Source organism: Hesperophylax consimilis, chromosome 1 (genome assembly GCF_061612785.1).
Source record: "Hesperophylax consimilis isolate HC1 chromosome 1, BYU_Hcon_1.0, whole genome shotgun sequence".
NCBI lineage: Eukaryota > Metazoa > Arthropoda > Insecta > Trichoptera > Limnephilidae > Hesperophylax > Hesperophylax consimilis.
Window position 1 is genome coordinate 34138918 of NC_142836.1, and position 16232 is coordinate 34155149.

General features: G+C 35.9%; 1 protein-coding gene across 1 annotated transcript in view; it reads right to left on the reverse strand.

Annotated features, from left to right (window-relative positions):
* LOC149426709 (uncharacterized) overlaps positions 1 to 15926 on the reverse strand; it is a 165549-nt gene extending 149623 nt beyond the window's left edge. Inside the window, exon 1 of the mRNA XM_089633015.1 lies at positions 15258 to 15926. The gene's annotated coding sequence lies outside the window, so the exon portion shown is untranslated. The remainder of the gene's footprint in view (positions 1 to 15257) is intronic.
* Between the last annotated feature and the right edge of the window lie 306 nt (positions 15927 to 16232).

Here is a 16232-nt window from a genome sequence, read left to right on the forward strand (position 1 = left end):
TTGTTTATTAGCGAAATTTAGATACAGGATTGAGGACATAATTGGAAAATTGAATATAACTGGACTTTCTCTCATGAATGGTATATTTAATTTAAGGGTATGACAGCTTAAAAAGGTAAGTTTTTAGTTTAGACCTGAAATCCATACTGATCTTTCTCCGTGTACTTGATTATTTTATTTCGCTCGCTAAGGATTCGTCCTAAGACATCGTCAGAATCAAAGGGAAACATATAATGAAATAAGAAAATGGAAAAAAAAACTTTCGAAAGTCTTTCTAAGTCAAACCTCGAGTGCTTCCTTTATTGAATTAATTGAATCGATCTTCACAACAATAGTTGTAAGGTCATTGTAATTGTAAGTGAGTCGTAATTGCAAAACAATCTCCTTTATAAGATGTGGGAGTCCAGCGGACACCGACTGTATGGTGAGTGTAAAGCGAGAACAGCGGATAAGTGGTCCCACGGACACAAGTGGCAGATGCACAGTGCACACTGTCCTAAGTACACTACGTACTGACAGCTATTATTGTGTGAAGCACCTAGCAGTCTAACAGATCAGTACAGACATTCATCTTGGCAAGCTGTTATGTTCAGAAGAAGTCTGAGGCTGCAGATTACTAGATGCATTTACTGCTCTTGGAACTAAAACTAATATATCTCCGGCTTTCAAAGCTTACCATCTTCGTAGCTGTTGGCACCTACTTGAATTACAAAGCTAATCAACTATATGTCGTACAAAAAGTGCACACAAAGAAAATTTTTAAATATTTGAAATACATGCTTAAATCTTTAAGCACATTTGTATGAACCGTCAAACAATTTTGGGTTGTTTCGCTGAATTTGAACAATTCATAAAATTTTGAAATAAATTTTCAAATTCTGTGAAAGTTTTATTCAAGTTCTGTTATCATTTCAGTTTTGTGAAGCAACTGGTCCATAATGATATATAACCAGAACTTGAATACAACTTGCACAGAACATGGACATTTAATTGAGAAATTTGTTGCATTGTTCAAGGCAAACTGACTTCGATTGTATTATTCGAACTTCGATTACTTCAGTACCTTCTTCCTTCTTAAGGACGTTCGGGATAGTATGATCACTAAAAATAACTTATAATTACTTGTTAACAAGGACCTATTTAAACAACTGATTATCATCATTAGTTATTGGAAGGCAATTCGACTCTTTATTGGTTGGCTGCAGGAATAATAATAGTAGACAGATAATATATTGTGCATGTAACCAATAACCAGTTCTTAAAAATGCAATCAGAGAGTACGTTGTTAAAAAAAACTTGTTTTATAAAGGACCTGCCTAACAATGAGGTTCGTCAAACTTTCGTAGACTCCTACATACTTTTACATTGTGTTATTCCAAGCCGGGTGAACCTTCTCATTATAGATACATCCTTATATTTATTATCATGACGTTTCAATGTTCTCGGTAGAGTGAATATTTAAAATTAAATGCCTATATCATATGGTTGTCGGCTTTAATTGAGTTTTATGTAAACTTGGTAAGAGTCGTGTCCTCTTAGTGGCTATATTTTAAATTTAATTTCTTGCTAAATAGAAATCTCGATGAGTAATGGGACTCACTTTCGGACGGGATGAATTTACAAAACATAAATGGGAGGTAATAAAATTCTAAATATTTTAAAGGAAGTTAAATTTTCAATATATTTGCCACACTCTTACTGAAATAGAAGGATTAAGGATACAAAAAATGAACCCGAAATTTAACTTGTCTGTTGACTTAAAATATATCCTCATTGTTACCGAACTAGAGAAAGTCTGACTAATCGTAAACAACAGCTATCTAACACCTAATTTAGGTGTGAGGGAACATTTCTACGATGAAATGCTTTCGAACGCTTAAACACGATCTTCAATAGCAATCTACAGTACAAAAGCACACTTACAGTAGTTAATTAACACTCGGATGTGAAAAGTTTTCAAGTGTTGACTAAAAACTGCAAGTAACGCATAGTGGTATGGATAGCTCGATGCTTGAAATCACTCAACTAATTTGAAAAAGACACGAAAGATTTAATAAGCAAACAAAAGTAAGCATTATGAGTCAATACCTCGAATTAGCAAAGGACATCGGGCAGGACACATCGTTCAAAGTAGGAACACATCTCACCTTTTAGTGGTGACCAGGAGAAACCAAGGAGACTCAAGGCAACTATAAAATAAGCTGGGTCGATGCCCAGTTTCAGACAAACGAATCAAAAATACATCCGAATTTAGAAAAATAATATATAATTGGTAATGACAGAAAATAATATATTTAGACGAAACACGTTGCAGCGCAAAGCGATAAATTAGGAAGAATGAAAACAGTTTAGTGAGGCCTTCTTTCAATAGGTAGTAAGAAGATCCCGTCGGATCCAAGTATTATTACGAGTGTTTTTTCATGTCGTGTTCTTAATAAGGCAATAAGCCATACTAACGCTATTGGGTTCCTGTTATTGGGTATAAGAAACATAAAGCTAATCTATTATCGACTTGATGTTCCATGTTCAGTGTACCTATATCTCCCGAAGATGTCCATTATCTCTCGCGTCGCGTCGGAACCTTACAGATAATACTTATATATACATAATAGTATTGATCGTAGAAGATGCAACCGGGCGTTGAATAAACATGTCAAATAAATCTAAAAAAGCAAACAAAGATAAGCCGCGTTGAACCACGGAAAGATATATAGGTTGTAGGTACCACTTTGTGCGTAACTAAATAAGTAACGATATTATATCATAGAACAAAATAATTTAAAGGAATCATTGAACCAATGAGTAAATATTCATCTGGTTATCAATTAATAACTAACCACATTCGGAAACTCCTTTTTTACAGCCATACATTTTGTGTACACACTTCTTTAAAAAAATTATTGTAAAATCACTATTATATTAAAAAATTTATTTAAACAACCATTATTTTCATTTAATTATTGTGAATTAATTATCATACCTACTTTTGTACACCTACACAATGATTAGGTACTTAAATTATTTGTATTTCTTAAAATTGTTAAAACCTTTGTCCTGATTAATAAATGATGCAGCAAAAATACAGTTTTATGTTTAATTTTAATGAATAATTTATTCACCTCTGCATAATAGTTACGCTAGTGGTTAACATACATTAATAAAATGATAGATGGTTTATTTTATTATAATAATACGTTACATCATTCGATTCATCTCTGTCAGGATAGGCAATACAAACAATTTTTACCTTCGAATTTTGAACCATAACTGATGTTTATTTTCCAAACTTTAGTGTCTGAATAAGTGCAAAAGTTGAATATTTTAATTTGGAGGATACCATTATAATGCGTGGAGTTACCTCGTCTCAAAATACCACCATATTCATCAGTATAACTGCAACAACTGCTTTATTTCTTATAAATGTTTTACTTCTATAAAAAATCTTCCAACGGTTTGATCTTACGCCTCTAGTAATTTTCCGTCGTTCCGGACAGTCCCCGTATTGTAGTAGAGAGGTAGGTACCTTGTAAGTGTAGGTGGACGGGGTAAGAATATAAATTGACCGTAAGGTGAAGATTATTCATTTTCACCTGCCGCCTTGTCTGAAGGAACGGCTGATAAAATCATGTTCCATTTCAAGGGATTTGTACATACCCGTGTGTCTACGCCAACCCAAAAAATCCCGGGGTTTAAAAAACTTGGAATAGTTTTTAATTTTTTTGAAAATAAAACTCTCATTAATTATTCATTCGGGCACTACATGGAACCCTAAGATCCGAAAATGATACATAAAATTGTGGATAGGCAGTGTCGGACACGGCCACAGTTATTTTTTTGAAAACGTCAATCGTGTATAGTCTATAATATTAATACTGCACTTTCCATCTCATCAGCAACGAAAGTCACATCCATTATTTATTATTGACCCAGGCTCGTCAGATGCCACCTGAGTTGTCCGAGCGCGCTTACTTTGCCAATCCGATGTTATTCTAGCTTGTCGTTTCGTCACTTGCAAACATGTTTATTTTGGTAACTGGATAAATCATCACAATGATAATTCATCACAACTTTAAAAAGTTATATAAAGTCATGGAAAGTGATGAAACAAAAACTTTATTAACTGGGTTATGTAGGTTAGGTTAGGTTAAAAAAAAAATTTTTCATCTTTTCTAATGACTTTATATCACTTTTTAAAAGTGTGTTGTCACTGTTGTTGAATTATCATGGAACCGTTTATTTTATCTGTGAAAAAGCGCTTCGCAAAATTTAACGTCAACTATCATAATTTTTCATTTTTGAAGTCATAGTACTGTATTTATTTACAAGAAAGCTTCACATGACTCATTTTTATTGTGAAGATATTTTATTTAGCGGGAAAATATCATTTTATTTTTAATAATATTTTCGCTTGTCTTCATTTTAAAGTTTCAGTAAGAAAAACATTCTCGGGTTACGAATAACTTGACATTTGAAAATCTTATTCTATCACCACAGTAGGCGGAAAATTTTGCTTGTGTCGTGATGGAGGAATTAGCCAGCCGATGAATTGAACCTACGAGGCTTGGGTGGGACCGTAACACGATGCTAACTCAGCCACTGAGAATAATAGTTTTTTTTAAATATAAATATGTAAATGCTAATGGCTAGACGTTACAACATACAAAATATTATTTTTTTCCTAAGTTATTGTGAAAATAGAGTCTGCCGGTGTAAGACGGAAGATTGGCATTTTACCTAGGTATTCTAAGGTTTAAGCCTCGTACCTTTTCGAGTTTTTGAAACACACACTTAGAGCCAAGTTAAGTTATAACTTATACATTCCTCTTCAAAAATACCCTTGTTCACTTGGATCGGATAATTAGTCTCCGAGATATGATCCCGTTTATGGGTACGTGTCGAAACCGGAAAGTCGAAAATCGTGTGTTCTTATTGCGCGTGCGCAATTCGCCACCTCCCGCCGCCACTATTATCGAAGTGATACTGGTATAAACTTTTATCCATCCTCTTTAAAACCAGACCAAGACAAACACCTTTTATTTCGATCAATATAGGAACAAGTATTTATTTGATGACCATTATGCCATTTCTCCGGTTCAAAAGATGGAATGCTACACGATTCTGTATCGGTACAAGCTATAATAACCTTATCGTACCATACCCTGAAAAGACTTAATAAAAACTTCCGATTAAATCTGAAGTTTGCTCATTCTTCTTTATTTGTCCATTCTTTATAATCGACTTTTATTACTCCTACCTTTTTGGTAATCAAAATTCTTTTGTAGAACCTTTTTTTTATTATAAATTAATTTTCCCTGAATACATAATTTATGTCAGAAGAGACTAGGAGAGCCAAGAAGAGTCAAGAAGAAACCCAAAGAAACGAGAAGAACCAATAAGAACTGAGAAAAGACCAGAAGAGCCAAGAAGAGACAAGAACAGACAAGAAGAACTAAGAAGGAAGCACAAAGAAGCGAGAAGAGACAAGGAGAGATAAGAAGAGGCAAGAAGAGACAAGAAAAGGCAAAAAAAAAGACATAAAAAAGAAGAAAAAACGCTCAATCAATTCCTTTATTCCTACCCATACTAAATTCCAATATTTGCTTTATTAGGTTGACACGTATACTCCAACCTCCTTTCCATCCTCAGAGCAAGTGTTCCAAGTCCTAACAAATCAGTGCTTCCTGGCGTAATAGTTGCACCGGGAGAGAAGTGATCCTGGCTGGGATGAATATTCTATCGTATCATATGAACACATAATTTATATCAGAGATGTGGTGTTTGCCAACAAATATTTTTATTCTGTGCAATGTGTGTGCATGGCAAGATCCTCTTTACAGTGTCCAATGCATACATGTAGGACATGTAGGTACATATTGAGATTCCACTAACTTTCCCAAATTCATATTATTATTATCAAAATACTTTCAGGTAGTTCAACGTGGGATTTGAAGTGTTAAATCCCGCCCCATTCACGTAAAGCTTATTGAAAACTGGTTGTGTTGGTATTTTATTTATATTTTTTTCTAGAGATAAACAGAGATGATTACGGCGGCTACACCAACCACCATCCACTGTTGATGGCATCCACACAGAACAAGGGCCATTACTTAACTATTTACAGGCACTTGGGATGCAGGTCCGAGTGTCTGCACGTCTCATTAATAAGCTAGGCACCCAATACTCCAGACCTACTCGGTGTCTGGTGTTTTATTTTTATTGTTTACGTTTTTGTAGACATAACATGGTTGCGCGTATAGGAACAAACGTAAATTTAAAGGTATACCGCTGAAAGTCCGCTGTCACTTGTAACCTCTCCCTCCTTCTCATTAAACACGCATGTGACAGAAAGAGAGGTAACAATAGATCTTTTAGTGGTAGCTTCAAATCTTACGTAACAAAAGATTCCCTTTCCTCTACAGTGGTGGAATCCAATTTCCGTAATAACGGATTTCCAATAATGGCTTTCAATACATTCTATACCTACTTACAAAAATCTATAGTTTCAAATGCTATAATATTATACATCCAGTCAAGAATGCAGGTAATGAGCAATAAGGACGTTCTCCGTGCTCCTTGTTCCTTGACAGAAGTCGCGGTATCGAATACCGGCGTGCGCAAATATATTTAGTATAAATAAATAATTTAATTTCACATTTAATTCATGTAAAATTTAGTATGTGTAGACACCCGGTGAAAGACCATAATTCAAAAAAGGTTGTTTGAAATGGCTTTAGACGTGTTTGGTGGCAAGATCTGATTAGGTAGGTATTTCCCCACCTTCCTATTCCCCATGTCCTTCCCCTCCCCATATCCCTCGCAACATACCCCGACTGGGGATGCCATAGGCTCACTTGCTCCTGTTAGCAGGGACTTTTATGTGGTATTAACACAGCAAAATGTGCAAGATTTTCAAGTAATACTCACCGTAAGCATTTTAAGGAATTCGCAAAAAAGTTTGTTTTTACAACAAATCTCATCCCAAGAACGAAATTGACTATATTAGTTTTAAATTTTAATTTTTAATTATACATATCGAGTACAACTCAATACTGGATACTCTGGACAAACGGTTACTAATGAGGTGTATACAGTTGGCTCGGCAGGTAAATTAGTCCTTCATTCAATAGAAGGTAGGTACTTAATTGTAAACTGGAAACGCAAGCGGTTACTACTTCTGCAGGTGTAAGTTGCAGCAGATGCTTGTGCTGGCCTCGCCGGTCAATTTAAGGTTTTTTCTTTCAATCACGAGGTCGCGGATTGATTCCCGGCACACGCAACGTTTTATTGTTCGTTGTGTTGTTTTCTGAACCGGTATGAACGTTAAGGTTGAATTGTTTTGTTATAAGAATATTCGGATTATCTTGACAGGTGCTGGTGTTTATCCATCCTATATGATTGGTATGCAGATGGTGCTACCGATGAAGTCAAAGTCATTAATACTAATTATTACAATGTGTACCTTGGTACCGACAGCATCCGTACACATGGGCCAATATTGTCATCATATTGATATTTACTGCAGGTTGGTTATACTATCCATTAAATAAGAGTAATTTCGACTGATTATGGCATTGGAACTTTTATGTAGAATGGCTCCACACACATAAGAACATATTTCCAAAGACTGTATTATGGTAGCAATTATTACATAATCATATCATGCTATGTAGACGTTCTTTGCTAAGATTTGTGAATTGAGCCCAAATTATTACAAATACATTTGAGTTGTTTGCACAGCAAAATTTCCGAATATTCACTTTTAAAACACTGCACTCAAATCACATATTAGAAAGTTCTAATAACTGGTTGTTAAGTTTATTTTTAATTAAGTTAAAATGTTTATATCAAATGGAGGCAAACCTATAAGGCGATATGATTCGCTTCAACCCATCACTGGTTCATTTGATCAAAACCTAGTTGGAGGTTCACGTTTCTTCTTACGCAATCGTAAAAACCTCCCAATGCAATGGTTGAAAATGTTTTGACAAATTCATAGCACGTGTTAACGACTAAATTAATTGAATAAATAAATGTCTTGTAGGCGTGTTATGATCCAAAAGTCCGACAATTCTTTGCTTAAACTTCACATATTCAGATCTGTGGTTCACCGTCACTATGAATTTCAAATGGGATGGCAATATACGATGTTAGACACAGACAAAGCGCATGCCAAACGGCTAGAATCAAAAAGCAGTCAAAAGTCAATGGCAACATTGATAACTGTATTAGTAGTCCAGTCAGTGGGGAGTTTTACCTTGCAAAAGGTTAGGTAGTAGCGATTTTGATATATGTTGTTAAGATTGGGACTCTAAGGAAAAAAAAAAGTTTTCGACCTTGGGAGGGTCGAGCTCGACCCGCCATCTTGGATTGAAGGTGCCAAAATTTGTTTTTTTCAAAATAATTGTGAAGTGGTCGTTTTTACAACCAAATTGTACAAGGCAAACTTAAAGACAACTAAATTACCTACATTTTGTGTAATAAGTTTTTTTTTGTAAGTCTAATAGGTAACGAGTTACAGTGGCGGAAATGTGAATATTTTTCTAAAAAATGATGAAATTCCCAACTTTGTAATTTTTTCGGGTTATTCATTACATAATTATGATAATTTTGTTAACTCATTTCCACACCACCATGAGGTGGGGAACATGGTGCATTTTTTTATTGTTCTATCCCCAGTAGGGCTACTCCACAGATATACCAGCGATGGTAGATTTCGAAATTATGTTACATTACTATGAATTATGTTACTATAAATTATGTTACTTAATAACAGTCTTCGTCATCAATGTCATCATCTAACTCATTGCCTGTGATACTGAGATTCTGGGCTTCCATTGACAAAATCTCTTCTTCTTCGTCCTCGACATCGATGTGAACCTCTGGCGAATTTCGGCATGTTTGACCATTACAGCACCCACATACAATAGAACACTTCAATCCAGCTTTCCTGCAGCTACATACAACGCCGCATCCTTTTTTACAATTGCATGAAATAAATTTTAATAAAGTCTCGGGTGCTGGTTTCTTTGTCATTCTTACTGGAACGAGCCCGTTGGTGTCACGTTTCCAGCCCCAGTTTCTGGATTTTTTTGGATTCCATACCATTTTTTGACTTGATGGTACGTTCTAAATGCATGGTACCGTGCAGCGTCGTTCGTTGGTGGCAAAGAGGCAAGATTGAATTTGCTTTTTGTTGTCGACTTTGCGAAACGTTTGTAGCGGACTTCTTCCAAGGTTTCCTTATCCATGTCACCCCCGTACAAAGCAACAAGAAAGCGTGTTCCTGCAACTGCTGTCTTCTGGATCATGTTGTTTGAAGATTCCTTTAATGGCATTGAGTCTTGTGTCGTTTTGCACAAGCGAACAAAATTTTGTTTTTCCTTGGTTGAAGAAGGACGATGTTGTATCGCAGTCGCTAAAGGCATGAAGAAACAGAATATTCTCAGCCGCCTCTTTGTATTTCACACTATTCGCGGAATACAGTCTTTCAAAAGTTTTGCCTCTCCCAGGTTTGCGAAGATATACCGGGTGGTGCTAATGCTGTCAGCAGAACTAGGAGATCAACGTCTTCGCCAATAATGAAAACAGCGTCATATGATGAACACAAGGAAATCGCAGTATTGACAATCAACTCATCAGCATCTTCTTCAGCCTGCTTAACTGTAAAATCATCCTGTATAAATTGCTTTGTAAGCATCGAAATCAGACGGACTTTGTTATTTTCATTGGCTAAAAATTGTTCTTGTGAAACTTGAACTGGCATTGTTTCATCGAAAAGAACATCTGCAGACATGAGCATCCAGGCAACGTCCTGTAACCAGGACTCAATCAGTGTTGCCAAGTCAGCTGTAGACTAGGATCCCACTATAACAAATCAACGTCATTGAGCACACGAATGATGCTATATAGGTATATTGTAACGTAGAAATACGTTAAAATGAAAATAATATGTTCGTACAAAATTTATCAAGAAAACTGGAGTTTTACAATTTTTTGTCAAAATTTTCTTCTTTCAACCGCTGTAACTCGTTACCTATTAGACTTACAAGTGAAAACTATCCACAAAAAATGTAGGTAATTTAGTTGTCTTTAAGTTTGCTTTCATCTATTTGGTTGTAAAATCAACCACTTCATAATTATTTTGAAAAAACCAAATTTTGACACCTTCAATCCAAGATGGCGGATCGAGCTCGACCCCCCCAAGGTCGAAAACTTTTTTTTTTCTTTAGAGTCCCAATCTTAACAACATATGTGAAAATCGCTACTACCTAACCTTTTGCAAGGTGGAGCCCTTTTTTATCCCCCACTGACTGGACTATAGAGCCAATGTTTAGTTAAAATGTTGGCAGTCGCAAATTGGACCAAACTTCGTCTAACACATTCTTATGGATGAATTAACATGGCAATGTATTAACTCCAACTCCATATGTGTGTGAAAAAAGCCATTACATCTAAGACCTTATATTACACTTGTATCGTAACAACTAACAACTCACTTAAAAGTATTACCCATCGAGTTGCTGATGCATGTTTTGTTAAGTCATTCAGTATAATTTAATCTTTTAAAAAGCTTCGTATGTCATTAAAACCAAAATTCACGCTCAACTATGATGTATGTACGATATTATAGGTACTTATTATCTTTCGAAGATGTGAGACAATTTAACAAAGCAAGGGCTATCTTAAATAATAATTTATATGTATTTATTTGTTAGATCTTGCATGATTTATCAAACAAACCTTTAATCTTTGTAACTAAGGTTCTGGAATAAAATTAGGCATCAATATCACATACACGTTGAAAATAATTGATAAAGGTAGGCATGATTAATAACCGAAGGATGATGTTGTAGATTATAGCACATTATGATGCCATAAGGCTGCAATTTGGTTTGAATAATGACCTGGTCAAAATCATTAATTAGCTGCTCTACTATGAAGAGCGCAGAGGGCCTGCTAGCAGATAATCTCAGCCATTAATACGGACCGCTACAATAAATCAACATTCTGGCCAAAGTTATCCCGAAATAATTACAGTTCCACGTTAAAAAGTTCGTGTACGAATGAACGATGGACATTGATATTCAATTCACTAGGTGAGTATGTTCTGATGAAGTAATCGAATTATTAAATTGGTAGCACTGATTTATTAATTTCCAACATAGGTAATGACTAATGACGATGAATCATCAGAAAATAAACATTTTGCAACCTGCTACGTTTTCAATTTATTATGTGATTTTGTCTCTCTTGTCTCTAAATAGTATAAAATAAAGTCGCTATCCGCGTCTGTCTGTTTGTGTGCTTATTTCTTCTAAACTACGCACGGGATTTTGATAGGTTCTTCGCTATCATTTAGAGAATTTCTTCCGGAAGGCTTATGTATACAGGGTGTATCGGCACGTACCCGACAAACTTTAACCAGCTATTCCTTAGCATATTTGGAGTAAAAAATCTTAAGTGCACTTTGCTGTCCGGTAACGATTTTTTTAATAAAAAAAATATTATTCATATTTTCACCACATGTCACCACTGTTTTATCCTTTGTCAAAGTTTGAAAAACCATCTGGCAATATTTTATTCGAATTCCGTTGAATAATGTACGTGTGTACCTATATTGGCGCACTTTTACAACGAATTGGCACGGCACCATTCGTCTCATTTTTAACTATTATTATTTAGTGTGTGCGAAAGAGCGAAGACGCTTTTCGACATACTTGCTTATAACAGCTGTTGAACACGAAAAGCAATGTCAATGACAGTGATGTAGTGTGGAAATTTTTATTTTTTTTGTTTTTAATTGAAAAAAAATGTTACCGGACAGCAAAGTACCCATAACATTTTTTACTCCAAATGTGCTAAGGAATAGCTGGTTAAAGTTTGTCGGGTTAGTGCCGATACACCCTGTATAATGCATGCATATATAGAGAGAAAAGTCGATGTTTTATAATCAAGTCGTAAAATAAATATTTTCGGGCATTACATTTTTAACGCTGGCTATACCTTAAGCCTTATGGAATACATCAAAATAATGTAGTACAGAGTTGTATATCTTAAAAAGGCCTACAGAAAAGTCTGCGAAAGGTATATGTGTAACTCCTAAGGATAACCCCAGCAACGACGGTTGCATGTCAGCTTGTTTGGAATAAAATGAATACCCAAACACTCAAACATCCACGGAAAGACGAAACCAGCGCAAAAAGAAGTCGCGTTTTTATGGTTTGGATTTTAAAATAACAGATGTAACGATGACGATGTTCGATAAAATTTTATTAGGGATAACGTAACGAATAGAAGCATAGAATAAATAATATCACAAGAAGTTACTCGTTCCTGATCCAACTATTAGCCCAATTTGGACCTATTTTTCAGCATGTTTGACAAATATAAAATGGAACGGCTATACACAGTTTCAGGCAAGTGTAAGAGAGACAGACCGCGTGCAAAATGATCTAGAACAAAAAGTACAAAGTCTAGAAGCTTATAAACCTTATTGAGTGGAAGAGATGCCTGCAGTGGTTCCCAATTAGTTTTTTTTTCCCGAGTACCCCTTCGAGAAAGAGCCCAAACTCGCTTACCTCTTCTAGTCAAGATGATAAATTGAAGCCCCGGCATACCCAATATCTACCGATTTGTAACAAGTTTCTCATTGAATCTAAGTTTAAGTTGCATTTGTTTTGCCGAAACGTTAACTATATGAAATTCCCTCGATAGAAAAAAATCACAAAGTAAGCTTCGAAAATTATTAAGAACACGTTTAGTTCTATTATTTAATGTGTTATGGGCATGGAAATATTCAAAGTGTATTTTTACCTACAACTAGAAGATTTGTCGAGAGATTTTTGATCTATTTCAATCGAGTCGTGTTTTTACTAAACATTTTCACAATTTTCGCTTAATTATTATCGTTTTTTAATATTAACGCGCTCCCTCTAACATTCGTATTTACATATCTCCCTTTCAAACCATCTTTGAACGCTTACTACGGGGCCTTATTTTTATCATTTTGGCTAGAAGGTTAGCTTTGCTTTGTTAGGTCGGCTTTCAATTTAGTTTTTCTAATAATAACAAAAATCAAGTATAGTTCTTTTTTAAGTTGAATGGGACAAATGTGCACGTCTCTCTTTGCAAAGCTCTGAAAAATCAGTTTGCCTTTTAAGTGAGCCTCAGTCTTAAGTCATCTTTATACACGTACCCCTTCAAGCAACCTCAGATACCCCTGCGGGTACGCGTACCAATAATTGGGAATAACTGTCCTAGAGGATCTGGGTTTGAGTCCCAGTTCTGAATTACGACCGTTTTTGTTTCTTTGTTCTATTTCTGTTTCATATTTTCATTGCGAGTTGTTGAAATGATCTTATTCGATGATTAAGTAAATAATAGTATAAATTTATATTGTGTACATGTTCCTTTCACTTGATGACCCAATCAATTTGATTGTTTCAGATTGTTTACATCTGCTTAAATCCTTTGATGTCACCAATCATAATATACAATATACACCTACAATGCGTTGTATTGCAGCAAATAATACCAGTATATAGGCTTGTTCATAAGTAAAACAGATCATCGACGTCACGATGTCACCAATCGTGGTAACATTTTGTACCGCAGAGGCCAATCTCGTTTATTTCCCAACGACGAAGACGTCAGAAGCTCGCTATCGTTCGGTTTGAAATAACTCGCAAGAGTTAAAAGATGGTAGAAAGTTAAGGTAAGAAAAAGCTATCTTGATTGGAGTTCCTCGGTGACGAATCGCTTCCAAGCTTTATTTCCAACTTGCCTTCCCGATAGTCCCCTTATTCTTAAGGTTTGGAAAAAATATTTAGCTAAGAAAAAAACTGATAAGACAACGGGGGACGATAAGAAGATGGTCTGGGATCTACTCGGGCCGAGGTACACAAGAACCAGAAACCCACCTCCATTGTTAGGGAAAAGAGTTTTTGCGGAAGTTGTGGCGACCCCGACATAGTACTTTTTTCCCCAGAAAACTGCTACCGTTATCTGCGCGTAATTTCTGGGATGAGGCGAGTAACGTAAATTCCAGACTGTTTTTGTAGCGGCGGGCCTCATAAACTAAATTTAGGTAACTTTTTTCCCGTGGGTAATATGCTTACAAGGAAAATAAAGACAAAACTTAATATACTGACTTTGATCTTTCTTTTTAAATTTGATTTTTCGTGTTTCCAAAGATTATTTCGTGCAACTGAAATATTATGCGGCATCACTAATGTATTATTATCATGTATTTTGAATAACGTGTAAGTACCCACTATATAAATGAATATATGTGCAGTCTCGACTGTTTTTGAAAAACATTAATTTAAGGAACAAAAATAACCTTTAAATTTTAATTTCTCATTTAACACTCATTGTTTTAGTTTACTCCTTGAAGGAAATCAGTAATAAGATAAAAGATTTGAATATATTGAATAGGTGCCCGAGTATTATAAGTTATTAGTACCCACATACTGCAATATTGTATTTAAAATACTGAATAGAGTATTATTGCTCTCAAATCAAATTTCTTTGGAAGTGGGGATTTCCCTTTGTTTACGCTCTAGATTAGAATAACCAGGTAGGTAAGTACTATAAAGATTCTTGATCCTATCCATATTCCCTCCGCGAAACACATTAAGTCGCCTACATCGGAAAAATTTAATATAACCCCTCGTCCTGCCAAGTGAGGTTGTAACGAATGGTTCAACACTCAAACATTTTACCTATGAACTTGAATCGTGAATTGAATTGAAGAAATGTTTGAGCAGAGGCTTGTAGTTGGTAAAAGTGATAAAACTATATTATATCATGACCAACTGCATTTAAAAATAAACACAACAACATTATGCGACAATTTTATGGCACGAGGTAAGATTAAATTAATTGTTTTAATGTTACTGTGCGATTTTTTTTACAGGACAGTATTATTTTATACGAAGATATATAGATTTTACTTGGGATGTATGTAATAATGAAATAAGTGTAAATGTCAGATATCGCACGCACAGAATGTTCATAATAATTTTCAAGAAGCTAATGCTTACAAAATGGGAACATTTTTATAATATTGCGCATCTAAAAGGAATCCGACACATGCACATTTAATTAAATTGACTTAAATGAGGAAAATCAATACACAAACAAAGCATCATAACATTTTGTATGACTTCTAACAAAACATAATGACAGGAGCTTCAGAGGAAACAGGAAGACTCGGGTGTATTGTTATGAAATGAGAAGTATCCATTATTACTTACCTCAGTATCACAAGAGTTACGTATGTCCGGCATAATAACAAGTAAACACGGTTTGGGGTAGTTTTGACAGGCAGGTTTACAAGGCGATCAAACTGTCCATTCGCAGTCGCAGCGAGCACTTGGCGCACTTACTTTGAGTACCGAGTCATACAGCTTTGATAAACGTAATGTTTGGCTGCGGTTAAAAAACAACACGATCCATAAAAACTCAACAGAGCGATTCGGTCGGTAAATAATTATATAGCCAGGCGCAAGCGGACCCTGCCGCGATTTCAATATTCAAGGCGCGAGTGTTTGTTTGAATGTTATGCAGGACGGGAATAATAATCACTCATTGTAATGTACAATTTACCGCACGAGGATTCACGATTCACGGGCCGGCGCTGACTGATGTCTCATCCTTCGCTGAGATCACCTTTACGGCTTCCGAGCACAGTGGCAAGTCGCTTCTTCCCGGGTAATAAATATCTCTTCCACTTGGTCACTCGCACTAGATCTGACGGACCACGGACAGTGACGGTTCGCGATGCTCAGCCAATGAGCCAAATATCTCCGAGAGACAACACTAATAACGGCTACAGCGCACAGCGCACAGGATACACAGAACACAGGTACACACACAACACGCAACTAGAATGCGGTACGGGAGATTATTTCTAGAATGGAGACGGCGCGAATCCATTCTCTGACATATTCCTTCTCCGTCTGTAAAAAAGCTGCGGGCCGAGGGAGACGCACGTATAGGGACGTAGGTCTTTTGCTTGCTCGCGGTCGTACATCATCCCTACCACTGAAATTCACCCCTAGTGGAAGGCTTTGTGTGGGCTGGCTTTGAACGCGCGTCATGTCAGCCGTGAGCTGTGAGGGGGTTGTATTGACACAACGCGTTTAGTTCATTGAAATCATTCCAGCGAAACATCTCCTCTCGGAACAAATATTATCTTATATTAGCTTCTTTTTAGAGCTGTACTAATT